The sequence below is a fragment of the Pezoporus wallicus genome, unplaced genomic scaffold (genome assembly GCF_028554395.1).
Source record: "Pezoporus wallicus isolate ANWC-B61680 ecotype Strahan unplaced genomic scaffold, APGP_CSIRO_Pwel_v1 contig_5785, whole genome shotgun sequence".
Classification (NCBI taxonomy): domain Eukaryota; kingdom Metazoa; phylum Chordata; class Aves; order Psittaciformes; family Psittacidae; genus Pezoporus; species Pezoporus wallicus.
In genome coordinates, this window is record NW_026641150.1 from 1375533 (window position 1) to 1391897 (window position 16365).

The following is a 16365-nucleotide window of genomic DNA, read 5'->3' on the forward strand; positions in this document are numbered from 1 at the left end:
GGGGCTGCCCAGTGAATCTGTCAAAGCTTTGGGGTCCTCTCACTGCTGGTTGGCTTAATATGCTTTTACAGTCCACCAGTCACAGGGCACTCAAAGGGAAATTATAATGACCTTCATGGAGTCTGTCATGGTCTCGTGGCCTACAGAAGGGAGGCTGAACTGTTCTTCAACCCCTGGGAATCAGTCTTTGAATGGTTTGGGTTGCAAGGGACCTTAGGGATCATCTAGTTCCAATCCCCACTGCCATGGGCAGGGACATCTTCCACTAGACCAAATTGCTCAAAGCCCCAACTGGCCTGACCTTGGACACTGCTGGGGAGGGGAAATGTGAACAATTATCATAGCATAGCCCCTGAGATTGGTAAACAACCAATTTTTCATTTAAACCTGTGTTTCTAAAGGAGAAAGCATATAGGAAGACCTCATTTTGCCTTTCTGTTTGCCTAGATTTTGGCACTAGTGGTGTACATTGGGGAGCAGTGGGCACTTGTTTTTAAAAGATACTTTAAAAAGTCACTGAACCAATTTTTTAATACAAAACTAAGCCTCAGCATTAGCTGGTTTGAAAGGGAGCACCTGAGGTTGCGCCTGTGCCATGTGTCTGCTTCCACATCAATTCTGAAGGTTGGGGACTGAAGTTAATGGAAAATAATAAACATATTCCTTAGTCTGAGTTTTCACATTGCCTGCAAACTTCAGGTGGGCTCTTGGTTGCAGTCAGATAGGTGATACATCTGTATACATATACATATTGCAACACTTGTACATGTATGCAAATATACACATATACAAAGACAGGCACCAAAGTGAGGGGCAAATTCCTTCTTTCCCATTAGGGAGATGGAAAAGCAAGGCATAGAAAGAAGCTGATTCTTTTGACGTCAGAACTGTTATATTTTCTTAGGAACAGCTTATGCTTAAATGCTTGATTCCATGTCGTACCAAGTCTGTTTCTTCTAATTCTTAGTGAGATTCAGATTCAGACTTGCTTCTGCAAGGGTTTGTGCTCCCAAATGCTTTACATGCACCCTTTGTGACTTTTTCAAACATGGGTTGTAAGAACCAGTGAAGAGAAACACCATAGAAACATCAGAAGTCCTTGAGCAACTGCTAGCATCCTTTTGGGTATTAACAGGGGAGTTGCAACTCATCTAAATATACATCTGAAAACATGTTGCATGTGTACGGGACCACTCTGATAATCTGTGCGCTCATGTGGGTTCTCTCCACTGCACTTCTCCCATTCTGTGGCCATCTCACCTACACATCACCTGGAGAATTAACTGAAAGAGCTAAAAGGGAGGTGAGGATCAGTGGTGGTTTTGGAAGAAGAGTGAGTCAGTGCTGTTTCCTTAAAGGTTATATATGAAGGAGTAGCTGCCAGAGGCCTTTCTGCATCTCTGACTCACTGATGCAGTCACCAGGTAACTGGCTTGTCCTGCCAGCCTCGAATCACAGATAGCAAAACCTGATCCAGCTCTGCTAGGGCACCAGGCTTGTTTCAGGTGAGCATTTAGTCATTCCCATTGTCAAGCAAAAACAAGACAGGCAGTCATGTCAGGTCATCCAGCCCTGGCCGGCCACCACCTCCTGGTGAGCAGCATGGCAGGAGGAGGTTATTCCCACCAACCTGGTCTTTAGCCCGACACTGCTCCTATTCCAGTGGCCGAAGTCACCTGCCTGTCACACAGCCTGCTCTTTGCCTGGGTCTGAGGAGCCAGAGAGGACAGGGTAGCAAGGAGCAAGCTGCAGAAAATGCATCTTGTCGTGCTCTTTTCAAAGCCACAACATTTGCATAATAAATGATTCATGTTTTCTACCTATTCACAGCTGTCCCATGAAACTCAGCATGTGTCAGCTCCCTTGGGCACAAGGAAACAGTTTGCATACTGATGAGATACTTACAGGCGCTGTTTGTCTTTGTTTCTCATGCTCCTTCCTTGATAATGACAGGATGATTACAAGATCGTTATTTTGTATGCTTTTATTTTATCTTCTCAGCACAGAAGACTCAGTGGTACAAACAAGTAACTCATCTAAGAAGGAAAACAGTTTTATTAAGAAATCTGTAATGTATGACAATGGTACAGACTTTCTTGTTACATGATGGGTGTAATTTGAATGAGTTAATAAAGAAGATGTCTTTTGGGGATTTTTTTTTTTTGCTTCTGATAAGTGTCCTGGAGCCTGGAGACAGTTAGAGCTGAGGTACATTTGGTGGGACCTTATTTGGCTGCTTGGATAACCACTGCCCTCACTGTTCCCATTCTTTTGAAGAACGAAATATCTCAGTAACCAGGATTTGCAATCCAGAGCTGCCTTTAGGTAGTCCGTTGTGTTCGTATGAATCCCAAGGGACACGAGAATTCTGCTCTGATGGTGCAACTTGACTAAACACAGTTGTTTCTTGGTAAGAATGGACTGGCTCTACAGTGTCCAAGAGCTTGCTTTCTTTGATTCCTTCCAGAAGCCTTGGGGAGTAATGGGAAGGATTTACCTTCTTTATAGGCTCATCTCAACTATACCAAAACTCTCTCACCACCCTGCAAGGACTGGCTTAGCAACTGCCATGGTGCAGGCCTAAAAGGCATGTGGTCTGCAGAAACTGTTTGCAATTTCTTGAGGTAAAAGCAACCTGCACTGGCTGCATTCACCCAGCCAGCTGGCTGGATCCTGCACACCAAGTCTTTATTCACAGCCTTTTTTTTGTAGATGCAGGAGCAAACAGGTGCCTGTGAAGCCTGTGAAACTCTCAGAAATCTGGGTCAATTCTTTTAGAAAGGGGTTTGGCTGCCTAAAGAAGCAGCTTATGAAAGAAACTTGATTTTCAGAGAGCAAGTGCTGAGCAATCCTCCCAAAAATCAGATCCTTCTATAAGATGTTCCATGTTGGATATTCAGAGGCACTAGCCATTTTTTAAAATACAGGCCCTAAGAACTATTTGGTGGCTTTTTGAGGATAACCACTTCATAGATTTCTATGGCTTTATTTTCTCAGGAAATTTTCCCCCTGGCAGTACACTTCTGCTGTTGCATGACAAGCATCGCTGAAAGCCTGCTGTAGCGCTTGCTTGCCAAGTGAAAATCCCACCATCGTACAAAGTTGTGCTTGCACCTGCAGCTCAGCAGAGTACAAGCAACTGAAGGCACATTAAGGACAAAGCAAGTACAGTAATAGGAGGTGCGTAGCAATTCCAAAGCTGTTTCACATCCTTCAAGGTTGTAAGAGGTAAAAAACTGACCTGCTGATCCTTTGGATATTCAGTGCACAAAATAACTTTTAGTTGGCAGGAAAGCAGTTGCCCAGCAAGATATTTTTCCTGTGTTGAAAGTTCTCATCAGGGACTGAAAAATATTTCATTCTGTAAAAAGATGCTTGTGGAAATGTAAAGGAGAAATAAAGCATAGAGGACCTGATGCATTTTGGAAACCATACAGTAAATGAAATAAAACTGTTTCTTCTAAGAGCTGATAATACCCCTGTGCTTATTTCTCAGGTAACAGATTTACTTAATGTTCCAGAGAACCCCCTCCCCATAAAATCCATAAGGATCCCCGATTGTCACTTGGGTGGTTTCTCTGATTACACAGACAAACGCCTTTTGGACAGGGTGTAGTCCTTACCAGCACTGGAATAAGAGAAGAAATTCCCACCGCTGCTCCCACTTTTCCTCTGCTTTTCATCACTACTTGCTTTCAACCTGCCTTACAAATTCGACCATTAGGTGGAGCGTTTCCGCCGTCAGCAGCCCAGAGATTTCCACTGTGGCACCTCGGGGTTGGGAGGGATGCTTTACCCAAGGGCTGAATAATCCCTGTGTGCTGGGATTGCTAGCTGCAGGTGGAAATGAAAAAGCTGAAATGGGGGGGGGGGGGGGGGGTTGAAGGGGGAAGGGAATGCATTATGCATTTTAATATGAAGTCTTTTCTATACTCTGCAGTGCTTTCTTCAATTACCAGCTCCACTGACATCCAAAAAAGTACAATGGGGAAAACCTGAGACAAATCATACAACTTAAGGTCTTTTTTGTCATGCACGGTGTGCTAAAGGTTGTATGAGAAACAACAGTAGAAGATGCTGATAAATTATTAAGTTTTTTCACAGTTCAGAGCCAGAAGTGGCATTCATTATTTTCTTGTTTCATTTGAACAGTTTGGAATCAGGCAGCACTACAAGGACAACTGTTTCTTCAAAGTTTTGACCTTTGGAGGCAAGTACTGACATATCTCCTAGCTTTGATGTGGACCAGTTGTGTCTCATGGTACAGCACTGGCCCCAAGTTCTTCCACTGGCTAAAACTTCTCAGGGCTTGGGCTCTTTTTACTGAGAGTAGCTATGCTTTATATGCCGTCTTTCTTTTAAAAAATAAGAAGTCAGTTTCGTGAAGACAACACTCATCCAGCGTGACTGAGCAGCCCTTCATAAACTGGGCGGGAGAGGGAGCTCTTTCCTTTCCTGGAGGGATTAATTGTGTAAACTCCTGAAATGATTTCCTTAAGTGAGGCATTACCCTCAGGGACGCATTTATTGCAAATGTCTGTCATGTTTTAAGTGCACTTCAGGGAGAAATGGTCAATTGAGTTGGATGGATGATTTATGTCTTACCAGCAGAGATTAAGGCATGCAGTAACAACCCCCACAATGAGAGTCCACCTGACCTGTCCTGAACACAGGGTGCTGTGTCTTCAGTCTCCTCGTGGTGTATCTCTTTGGAGAGAAACAGTCATTGCAGGTGTAAACTGGAAGAGTTGGGGAGCCTCCTGGTGTCCACTGCCTAGCTGTACTGGGGGGGGGGGGGTCATGCTTAACATCTGGTTAACTTTCTGGCAGGCAGAAGAAGTGTAACTTACTACAAGCTAGTGATCTTTCCAGGTGTAAATAAGGGGCAAAAAATCCCCCTGTAAGTTGTTTTTTTTTTTAAGATTAGAAAAAGAATAATTAAAACACCTTCTCCTCTGCTGGCAAGAGAACCATCTAATAGAGAATTAACTGTTCAAGTCTGGTGCAAACGCTTTATGTTGTAAGGACTTTTCTCAAATGGGAAATGAAATCGTGGACAATAAAATGTAAATTATGGTTTGGGTTTAGTACAGAGTGGCCTTTATGATTGCCAGCTCATTAAAGCTCAGTGGGTGAAATACACCTCTGCATAGAAGGGTAGTCTTGTGTCTCCAATAAATCCTGTTTAGCCTCTGTTTTGAGGATTAGTGTGATACTCGATTTTCATTTTGTGACCCTCTGGATTCCAGAAAGCCTAATTCTTGTCATGTTGTGAAGGAAACAAAAAAAAAAATCAAAGCCTAAGCCTTTCCAGCAGTCGGGACAGGATGTACGTGTCCCCTCTCCCTGCCGGCAGTGTCCCTGGCCGGACCAGCCCAGTTGTCACATATGTGGCTCGTGTGCATTATGCTGGCAAATGGGTTTGATCTCAGCTTGCTGCCAGATTGTTCTTGTCCTCGTTTGCTTGCTGGCAGTGGGTCGGGGCACTCTGCCAACCTAGGCTGGAGGAACGGCCAGCCCTCAGCTGCACAGAGTGAGGTTGTGGAGAGCGTCTTAAAAATCAATGGGAAGCCAGTGCCATGGGGGAGCAGGATCTTGCTTGTATAAACCCTTTCTCTTTCTGGATAGCTCTGCAGTTTTCTAAGAGCATGTCCTTATGATACGGCTTTAGGGTTCCTCTACAGTTAAGTTTTAACCTAAATGCGTGGTTACAATGCGAAGCTAAATTGTTGTATGGGAGGGTGGTGCTGTAAGATTTCTCTGTCACAACTTTTCTATAACTCCCAAAACAACATTTGTCACACACATACTTTGCACAGAAGCCACTTTTACTGTAAACACAAAAAATCATATCCCATTAGTAGGATTCAGTGACATTGTCTGCTTCTTAATGCTCCGTTTCACATTGTGTTGTAAAATAAACACTTCGTAAGACTTTTAATGTAAGCAGCAGCACCTGCCTCACGTCTGTGTGCCCCATGATTTGAAGTGGGACAGATGTCCCAGGAAGAGCTGAATTGCCCTGGCAAGGTGTTGCATCTTTCTGGCTTACATTGTCCTCAGGAGAGGTCCTGAGGGCCTTTCAGCATTGAGCTTTTCTGAGCTCATACACTTGTTGCATGTTCATCTGCAGTAATTAAGAAGCCCTTGAAATGGCATATCTTTACAACAATAGCACATACAGTGTATGGCCAAAGTGCAAATAGCTTAAGAGGAGGTTAAACCACTATTTTTTTCCAATATTAATATTAATGAGGCTGAACATTCGCATTCACAGAAACCCCTCTTGTAGTGTCAACGTCCTTTAAGGATTTTTCTGCAGATAAATGAAGCATTTCCCTCCTTCCCTCATTACTTCTGTTAACAGCATCACTCAGTGCAGCAATAGATCAACAGCTCCTGTTAATCTGTGAAAAGACAGAGCTTCGAACAAGTGCTTTTTGACATAATTAAAGCTGACACTGCCTAACACCATTCCTGGAAGAAGTTCTAGTGGAGTTTCATTAGAATAAGTAAATACAAATAGAGTTCACTCTGAACAGTGGTCTTTGTTACAAACAAAACCCATTAGTTAGCATGGAGAGTCTGGAGCAGGGCTGAATTCATGCTGATCTCAAAGCCTTTCTCATATTTAATTTATAAACTGATGATTAATTCAGTGATTAGCTAATTCACTTGTAGTGATTAATTTAATTCATGTCTTCAGGCTAATGTTTAAGAAAGGAAAAAAGCCCAGCTCAGACAGATGTGCGTCAATGTCCTTGTGATTAAAAAATGATAATATAATGCCCTGGAGAGTAAAGGAAAAAAGAAAGATTGAGAGTCGGTGGCATGATCAGTTGTAAGTTCTTGCCTAAGCTGTAGCCATGTTTTTTAGCTGTGATGTTTAAATGTGTCAATTACTCTAATGATCAGTGGTTTGAAAGATGAATCTAAGGGTCTTTCACTGTAGCTTTCTGCTGTGTATTTTGGGAGTGATGCTGCTTTAGCGCAGTTCTCAGTTGTTTTGCCAGCTGCCTGCAAGCTCCCCTCCACCTCTGCAACATCTTTCTCATGCCTCTCCAAATTCTTTGACGAGAGAGCTTGGTACTTTTTAAATCCAGGCTGACCTTTTCTATTTCCATTCGAATTTTCCTCCTCTTTTGATGCAACATGAAATGAGGATGATCTGGGGGACAAATTGGTCTGTTTTGGTAGAGTACTGCTTTTACAATATATACCATCACTTGGCAGTGGAGCTTGATAACTCTTGAAGCTGCCCACAGGGCCTTCCTTTTCTGAGCCATCATTGCTGTGACTCTCTGACCGAGCTGAAGAGAATAGCTGGTATTTTTCTCTTCTCTCAGGCCCACTCTTTTTTTCTGGACTACCAGTTTCATACATTGTTTTTTCATCAGGTGGTGGTGGCAATTGCTTCTTTGTGACCGTGGAGTTCTTTTCTTGAAGCTTTGCCAGCAAATTTGAAGATGGGGACTGGCACATCCCAGAACCTGGATCTTTGCTTTTACCTTTTATAGCAATTGCATCAGACTTTGTAAAACTTTCAGATACAGTTCGTTGTTTTTCTCCTCCTGAAGCATTTTTCTCAGACTTTGATTGTTTACTTGAAAGAGGTAACTCATGGTTCACAGAACACTGGTGTTTATCATCCCCTTTTACAGCCTTTGTTTCAGGTGATCTGCTGTCCTCTGCTGCTGGTGACTTTTGCTTTCTGTCTCCTGAAGTATTCTTGTCTTGGGACTTCACCACTTCCTTTGAAGAGGGTGACTTCTCATGATTTGGATCTTCATCTTTTTCTTTTACAGCATTAGTACCAGACTTCTTAAAACCTACAGAAGCTGATGTTTGTTGCTGTTGTTTTGGAGTATATTTTTCCTGAGCATTTTTTTCCTGAGGCTTAACCAAAGTTTCTGATGATATTGATCGGTACTTTCTGGAAATTGGGAATTTGTTCTTTTCTCTTACAGCATTTGTATCAGGTGGCATAAAATCTTCAGATCTGTTTTGCTGCTTGTCTCCTCCTGGAATGTTTTCCTCATGCTTTGCTGATTTTCTTGAAGGAGGTACCTGGTAGCTCCCAGAACACTGGTGCTCATTATCCTCTTTTACAGCCTTTGTTTCAGGTGATCTGCTGTCCTCTGCTGCTGGTGACTTTTGCTTTCTATCTCCTGAAGTATTCTTGTCTTGGGACTTCACCACCTCCTTTGAAGAGGGTGACTTCTCAGGATGTAGATCTCCATCTTTTTCTTTTACAGCATTAGTACCAGACTTCTTAAAACCTACAGAAGTTGATGTTTGTTGCTGTTGTTTTGGAGTATTCTTTTTCTGAGTATTTTTTTCCTGAGGCTTAACCAAAGTTTCTGATGATACTGACCTCCTGGAAATTGGGAATTTGTTCTTTTCTCTTACAGCATTTATATCAGGTGACACAAGATCTTCAGGTCTCATTTGCTGCTTGTCTCCTGGAATGTTTTCCTCATGCTTTGCTGCTTTTCTTGGAGGAGGTAGCTGGTAGTTCCCAGAACACTGGTGCTCATTATCCTCTTTTACAGCCTTTGTTTCAGGTGATCTGCTGTCCTCTGCTGCTGGTGACTTTTGCTTTCTGTCTCCTGAAGAACTTCTTTCCTGAGGCTTCACCACTTCCTTTGAAGAGGGTGACTTCTCATGATTTGGATCTACACCTTTTTCTTTTACAGCATTAGTACCAGACTTCTTAAAACCTACAGAAGCTGATGTTTGTTCCTGTTGTTTTGGAGTATTATTTTCTTGAGTATTTTTTTCCTGAGGCTTAACCAAAGTTTCTGATGATACTGATCGGTACTTCCTGGAAATTGGCAACTTGTTCTTCTGTCTTGCAGCATTTGTATCAGGTGGCACAAGATCTTCAGGTCTCTTTTGCTGCTTTTCTCCTCCTGGAATGTTTTCTTCCTGCTTTGCTGATTTTCTTGAAGAAGACAGCTGGTACTTTCCAGAACACTGGTGCTCATTATCCTCTTTCACAGCCTTTGTTTCAGGTGATCTGCTGTCCTCTGCTGCTGGTGACTTTTGCTTTCCATCTCCTGAAGAACTTCTTTCCTGAGGCTTTAGCACTTCATTTGGAGAAGGTGTCTGGAGCTTCTCAGAGGTATGCTTAGTCTTTTTTTCAGTAGACTTATTTTCAGGCTTTACAAAGTCACCTGGTGACATCTGTTTCTGTGTCTCCAGAGGGGGGGATTTCTTGTCTTGCTTTACCAATGGACTTGATGATGGCATTTGATTTTTAGGATCACAGGAAATATTCCTCTCTCCTTCAAAACTCTTTTTGTGCTCCGTTGGTTCATTTTTCAAATTATGAGGGGTATTCTCCTCATCAGTGGTCTTACTGTTTTGCCTTGATGTATGTCTTGGTGGCATTGAATAATTCTTGAAGTTTGACTTGATGTTTTTTTGCACTGCATGGTCATTTGCATGTTTCATTGGTTCATCTGATGAGGACAGTTGGTGTTTACCATTATTGCAGCAGATGTTTTCATCTACTGTCATATCATGTTTGTGCTTCACAAAATCTCTTGAAGGTGTTAGATGCTTTAAACTCTGCCCAGTATTTTGCATTCCTTGAATGTTATTATCATGCTTTGATGAAGGTAACTGGGATGTTTGAGGTCTTTGAACATTCTTCTCATTTGAAGAGTTATTATCATGATCCACTGTATCACTTGGTGTGAATACTTGCTCATCCTCAGGTTTATGCAAGACATTTCTTTCTTCTCTGTACTCTGCCTCCACCTTACCACTCTCATGCTTTATGTCGTCATCTGATGACAAGAGTTTATCCTTTGTATGTTCAGAGACCTTATTTCTACTTTTCACGTGCTTCTTTTTGTCTGAGACTGATTCAGCTGATGAAGGAGACGGGTTCTTTTCCAGCATATCACTTTCTTGCTTTGTGGTATCATCTGAAGTTGGTGTTCGGTTCTTCTCCAAGGTTAATAGGGGCCTTCTTGTGAGTGTGATTTTATTTTCATGTTTTCCTGGTTTCTTGGTTGAAAGACAGTTATCAAACCTCTCACACGTATTTTTCTCTTCAGCTGTAGGGTTTTCATTTTCCATGGCATGATTTGCGGACAGCACTGGGTTCTTAAAATCACACATGTTTTTTTCCTCCACCTGTGTATCATTCTCGTGGTTTGCCAATTCGTCTGAAGAGGGTGGCGGATGTTTCTCACAGCCATGGCTGGCATGCTTATCTCCCACACCATCAGCTCCCTGTCTCACCAGATCAATAGGAGGATGGGCTGGGGGATTTCCAAAAGTGTGATGGATTCTTTGTCCTGCAATCCCACTCATTGGTGTTGGCAAAAGAGTTGATGAGAGGGACTTGCATGCCTCAGAGTCAGGCCAGGTCATCTCATCTGCAGTGCTCTCTTCATGTTCAATGAAAGATTTAGATGGCTTGTGACAGGTCTCCAGGTCAGTAAAAGTACTCCTGTGGAGGGCTTGATTGGTTGCATGATTGATCATTTCATTTGATGACGTTGATTTGTCCTTCCTAAAATCTTCTTCTGCAATATAGAAACGGTGCCTCATAAGGTCACCTGCCAAAGGGCTTTGCATGTTTTCCAAATGAGAAGAGATTTGCTCTTCTTCTGCAGCACCAGACTTCTGGTCCTTGCTCTCATTTAAGGAAAGTGTGTGTTTGATCTGATCGGCATCTGGATTTGATATGTCTCCATGGTAATTAACAAAGTTATGTTGTGGGCTATGCATTTGAAGAGGCTCTTGCTGCTCGGTTTTGGATTCATTTTGCATTTGGCTGTTGGGTATCTTATTCTTCTCTTCATTTTTCATTGGGACATCACTATAATTATTGCTAGAAGTAGAGGATATTTTCTCTTCACTGTGATATTTCACTTCCTTTTTGGCTTCCTCAGAACACCTGCCTATTAAACCTGGTGCCTCTTTTTGGACTATTGGTGGCCTTTTGCCAGAGGCTGGTGTTGCAACAGTTAGCTGTTGATCCTCCATTGGAGGCTCAACTTCACAAGATGCTTGAACTCCTGAAGAGTGAAGTGGCAGAATATTTTCCAGTGCTTTCTGCTCTGGAAATCTTTCCTGGACTGTAAATAAAGGATTCTTTTCTGGCTCTGTGAGCTCTGTGTCAGGTTCCTCTGAACTGTACACATACATAGTTATTACAGGAATCTCACCTGTTTTAGTATCTTGAGGACTTGGTTCACGGGATTCTTCAGCTGTGCTAGAGTAAGGTGAGTTAGAAGGTGGACTGTCTTCCTTAACATGTTGCACAGCACTGGTAATCCCCAGTAAAGATTCATCAGGCCCAGCTAGTACATTATTGTTCTCACAGTCTAGACTACATTCAGGCAAGGGAGGACCACAGTCTGCAAGAGCTTTGTTTTTACAGGTACTAGAAGAGCTATCTAGATTAGGATTAAAATTGGGTCCTTGTTTTGTGGAATCTATTTTAGTCTCAGCACAGTCCTTTGCATCAGACATGACCTTGGGTGCCACCGGTAACTCTTCTTTGTGCTCCCTGTCCTGTGCTGCATTTGCTGGTATGTTGTTCTCATCAGGCTCTCTGTCAGATCCCCCCTTTTCCTTCAGTGGTGCGTTATGACCAAAAGGCTGCTTGGCAGTGTTATTTTTCAACCAGCTCCAAGGATGGTTAATTTTGGTAGCCATGCTGAGTCTGGGCACTGGGACTGTGGAGCACACCAGAAACTGGGAGTGTGGATTGTTTATATCCGTGGCTGTCATTGCTGCTGTGCGCAGCACTCTGACCTCTGGCTTACGAATAGTTTTTCTGCTTGGGAAGCTTTTGGTCTTTTTCTCCCCTTTGCACAAAAGGGATGCTTTCACCTCTGCAGCAGAGCGGAGAGTGCTTTGTTCAAACTGCTCCTTCAGTTTGGACAGGACTGCACTCTTATTGACTATCTTTGGCAAACCATTCTTTGGCTCCTTCTTTTTCCAGCTGGGAGAATTTTCCTTGGCTTCTTTTTCTTCGGCAGCTAAGAATTTCTTCAGGATGTTCTTCACTGTGTTTTTCCCACACACGCTGCTCCACCTCGCCCTCTCGCTGGGCACTGTGTCCTCATCCTCCTCTGCTGCTTTTCCATCTCCTTTCCTGTCTCTGCTTCTGTCCAGCTTGTTACCAGCCCTGCTCACCCACAGCTTCTCCTTAATTACCAGTCTGCCAACTTCTCGTCTTTTCTTGGTGTACGGCTCACGATTGTTGTTTAGAAACCTGGCCCGCAAGAGCTGAAATCTGGTTGGATACTGGCCCCTGTTTGCATCTAGACATGGCTGGCTATAACTCACCTTGTTTTCTTTACCTTCTGCCCATTTTGTCCTCTTGTTGTTGAGCTGTGGATCACTGGCTGCGAGCTCGGTGACGTATAGCAGCAGACTGCTGAGAACAGCAAAGGCCCCTTGCTCTGTTGCCATCCTATCGAGCTTCTTCTTTAGCACCAAAGGGTCTACCAGCATCTTATCATCTCCACAAAAGCATGTGCTTTTGGTGCTGTGCAAGAGAAAACACGAATGTTCTTTTCAAGTCATCAACATTGCCACTACCTCCTTATTCTGCCTTAATGGCATGCTGCTCAGCATAAGATGGAAAAAAATACATTAATTTAGAACTCCTCAAGACAGTTGTCATTAGTGGCCTGTTAAAAAACTTGCAAAGTGCTTTTTAAGCTTTGTGAGGTATGGTGTAACAGGAGCGCATAGAGCTTCACATGGTCCCACATGGCACCTTCAGCTCTTTCTTTTGTGTTTTGTAGGCGGTGAAAGCATTTAAAGGAGCAAGCAATGCTAGCTGACCACATCTCCTCTGTGCCACTCCTCACTCATCTAGTATCACAGTGTCCTAATGTGAAGGCACCACTGAAGGTGTTTCCCTGTCCTGCTAGGTAAAATGTAGGCAAAGATAAAAACTATGAGAACACAATTAGCAGAGAAACATGGTTCTGCCTCTGGGTTATAAAAACAGACTTAAACCATTAAAAAAATATAAAGGCTGAGGAGCATAGATGTGCCACTGATAGTTTTTGCTGTTGGTACAGGTTAGAAGCTGGTAAGTACCTCTCCAGAATTAAAAAAAAAACCACAGGATTTGCATTACTTGCTTTCTGATAGCATTCAAATCCCACATCAGGACTATGCTCTTAAATCTGCTTTATGAAAGGTAGCACCACCACTACAACCCTGGCAATGTACCATGACTACAACTGACTTTGATCTGGAGGAAGAGGGCTTGTATGTTGGACCTACACTTGGCTTTGGAGAATCAGGCCCTTGGACAGCTGGGGATTTAGGCAATGCTTTAATTAGTGTGGATCAGTTACTAAATAAAATAGTGAACTCAGCACAAAAGCTGGAGCATGAAGTCAATAACAATAGATGGGGCTAGGAGGGGGAAAAGCAAGAGGTGTCAGCTTTCTGACACCACGAAAAGCTGGAAAGTTACTTTACTGTGCAGTGAAATAGCTTCACGCACAGAATGCAGCTTGCATACCAGGAGGGGATTATTTTTCATGAGCAGAAATGGAATAAAAAATTCTTTAAATCAAGCCCACAAGTAGAAAATGAAGAAAGGCTGCAAAGAGGGTCATCCTTTAGGGAGTGTCAGCCACAAAAGGCTGCAGAAGGCCCAGCTGTGCCCCAGCAGCTGGTACCCCATAGACTCCAAAAGAAATTGGACCTGGCCCCCCACTGTGATATTATGGGGGCAAAGTGGGGGGCCTAGTCCTCATACAGTTAGGTCATTACATTTGGCTTCCACTTGGCTTCATTTCAAGTGCACATATTGAAAATTACATCCCTCAGCAGTGGCATGAAGTTGCCATCTTGAATGGAAGAAGGTCTATTTATAATGACTTGGTAGATATTTTTAAAGGCCAATAAAAGAAAAAAAGCATGACAGCTGGCCCATGTCTAATGTGACAAACAATACTTTGTAGGTTTTGATTGGGAATAACCACATTTCAGCATAGCACAGGTGCACGCTCTCATGTGCATAATGTGGTGATATCCACCCTTTCCCTTACTGAATTGACCACAGCCAAGTATGCAAGGCTCCCACGTTACACCAAGATCCCCATTTGTCACAACTAGGGGAAATTTTCATAATAAAAATCCAGAATTCTGGGTATGATTGGCTAAAAATGTCCTGGTTCACTCTCCTTCCTATAGCCAGTTTGCTGATATTTTGACTGAAAGCTTGCCATGGCAGAAGACTGCTCCTCACCTCCCTAAGAAGTGCCTGGTGTATTCAGAAATGCACATGAGGGCCATCAACCAATGTGATTTAAGGCCATCTCTAATCTCTCAGTACAGCAGTGGAACCAGATGTCCTGTTTACCTCTTCCTTACAAACTACTTTGGATGTAATAAACAGGCACTGTAAAATATGGACTAGTCCTGCTGTCAGTGAGGTCAGCATAGACAGACTACTACTAATTGTGAAGGGAAGAAGATAAGACCTTCTCTGCAAGGACTGATCACTGTAATTAATCACTCATGAGCTATAAAATTCAAACAGCTTCATTAAAATGTAGTGCTAATTGGCTCTGCACAAGGTTTTCCTTTTCCACGTTGGAGCATTCTTATAGGATGTCATTTGAGATGTAACCTTTGTGAGAATACTGCATTACCTTAAGTACCAAGACATGTTGCATGGATTGAGTGTTTGATATGTATTCACCAGCAAGCAGTAGAAAACAGGCAAACAGCCATGGCACCTATTTAAGATATCTGCAGATCTTCCAAGGTGACCTCACCTGCAAACCAACATCATGACCATGTAAATCTGAAATGCTTTCTGTGCAAGGGCTTTGGTACAGTGACACTAAAGTCTGAGACCATGACAGGAAATGTGTGAGTCTGTAGTGCAGAGTTTGTATTGTCCCAGAGTCTGGAAAACACCTTGCTCCCCTCCCAGGGAAGGAGAGCAAAGTCAGAGGGTTTGTCAGGTTTGGGATCATGACCACCTTTTTCAACACGCCAGGATATCATTTCTAATATTTCTTCACCACCTTTTTCCAAGTTGCATCCTGCTGTTCTTAAATATGTGACCTATTAGTAAAGCATAGCCGCCTCTATCTCAGCTACAGACAGCCAACTCCAGTCCCACCTATGGCTGGGAACAGCTGGGCAGGTGCCTCCCATGCACAGGGGAAGCCCACGTCAGCAGAAGTCACTTCCCAGCAGTGTGAGCTAGGCCAGATGACAAGGCAGATACTTTGTCTCCTCCCTGATGCTGGGAAATGACCTAACATGGACTTCAGGCTCCTTGCCCCTCTCCTCCCTTGGAGATGCAGGTTTTCAATGTTTTTAACGTGTATGCTGCCTCAATGTGCTGCTGGTTTCTGGAAGTGCTGCTGCATGGTTTTCAGTGGTAGAGAACAGATGACTTGGACCTCCAGAGGAGGCAAGGCCACCTCCAAAAGTTTCCTGTCTTCTTGGCCCACGAATAATTAAGATACATAAGACAGGCAGCTTAGTTATTTATTTATAGGTTCTTTGGTGACACTTATCATAGCAGCATCAGAGTGGCAACAGCCTGATATGCTAATGGATAGCAGTGCAACACTATCCTGCTGGCTGGCTTGTCCCAGGGAAACCTCTGCAGCAGACACCAGAGTGGAGGAGAGCCGACATGCCACGGCACAGGGAGAGGAGATGGCACTCTTCCCCAGCCCTGCCTGTACCCTCCTTCACCAATGCACTCCTGCCTCCCCACCCTCTCAGGGGTCTGGAGGCTCCTGAGTTGTGGGGGGTGGTGGCATTCTATGGCATTTGCTAAAAGCATGCAGCTCCAGGATTTTCTGGCTTATTGTCTTTGGTGTGGAGAAGAGGTGGCCCTGTCTCTTGATCCTGAATTACATGTTAAATATCCAGCTACCATTCTGGGACAGCGCTCAGGACAGGAGCATGGGCAGGAGGAGGCAGCACTATGGAGACTCACTGTTGGTTGGTTCTGGGGAAATGGGCATGACCCAGAGCACATGAGGTGTTGCATCCCATAGACTCCCTCATCCCTGCGCATACAGCTGCTGCTCAGCTCAGTGTGGTGTTTGGTGCAAGAACCTGCCCCTAGATAAGGAAGGCAACCAGGAGCAGAGCTGCTTGCTTGGACCACTGCACAGGCCTTTATAGTGTTTTCACTGAAATGATGGCAAACACTCTGTTTGCCTCAAAAGCTCAAAAGAAGAGAAAAGGTGCTTTATAGGTTCAGTCTTTGGGAGCCACCTTTCAAACTGTATTCTCTTATTTGTCTCTGAAACAAAACTTGATCATCCCAGCCTAGATAGAAGGTGAAGTGCGAACAGTTATGAATGATTTTCAGATTGGAATTTTTTGTGATTA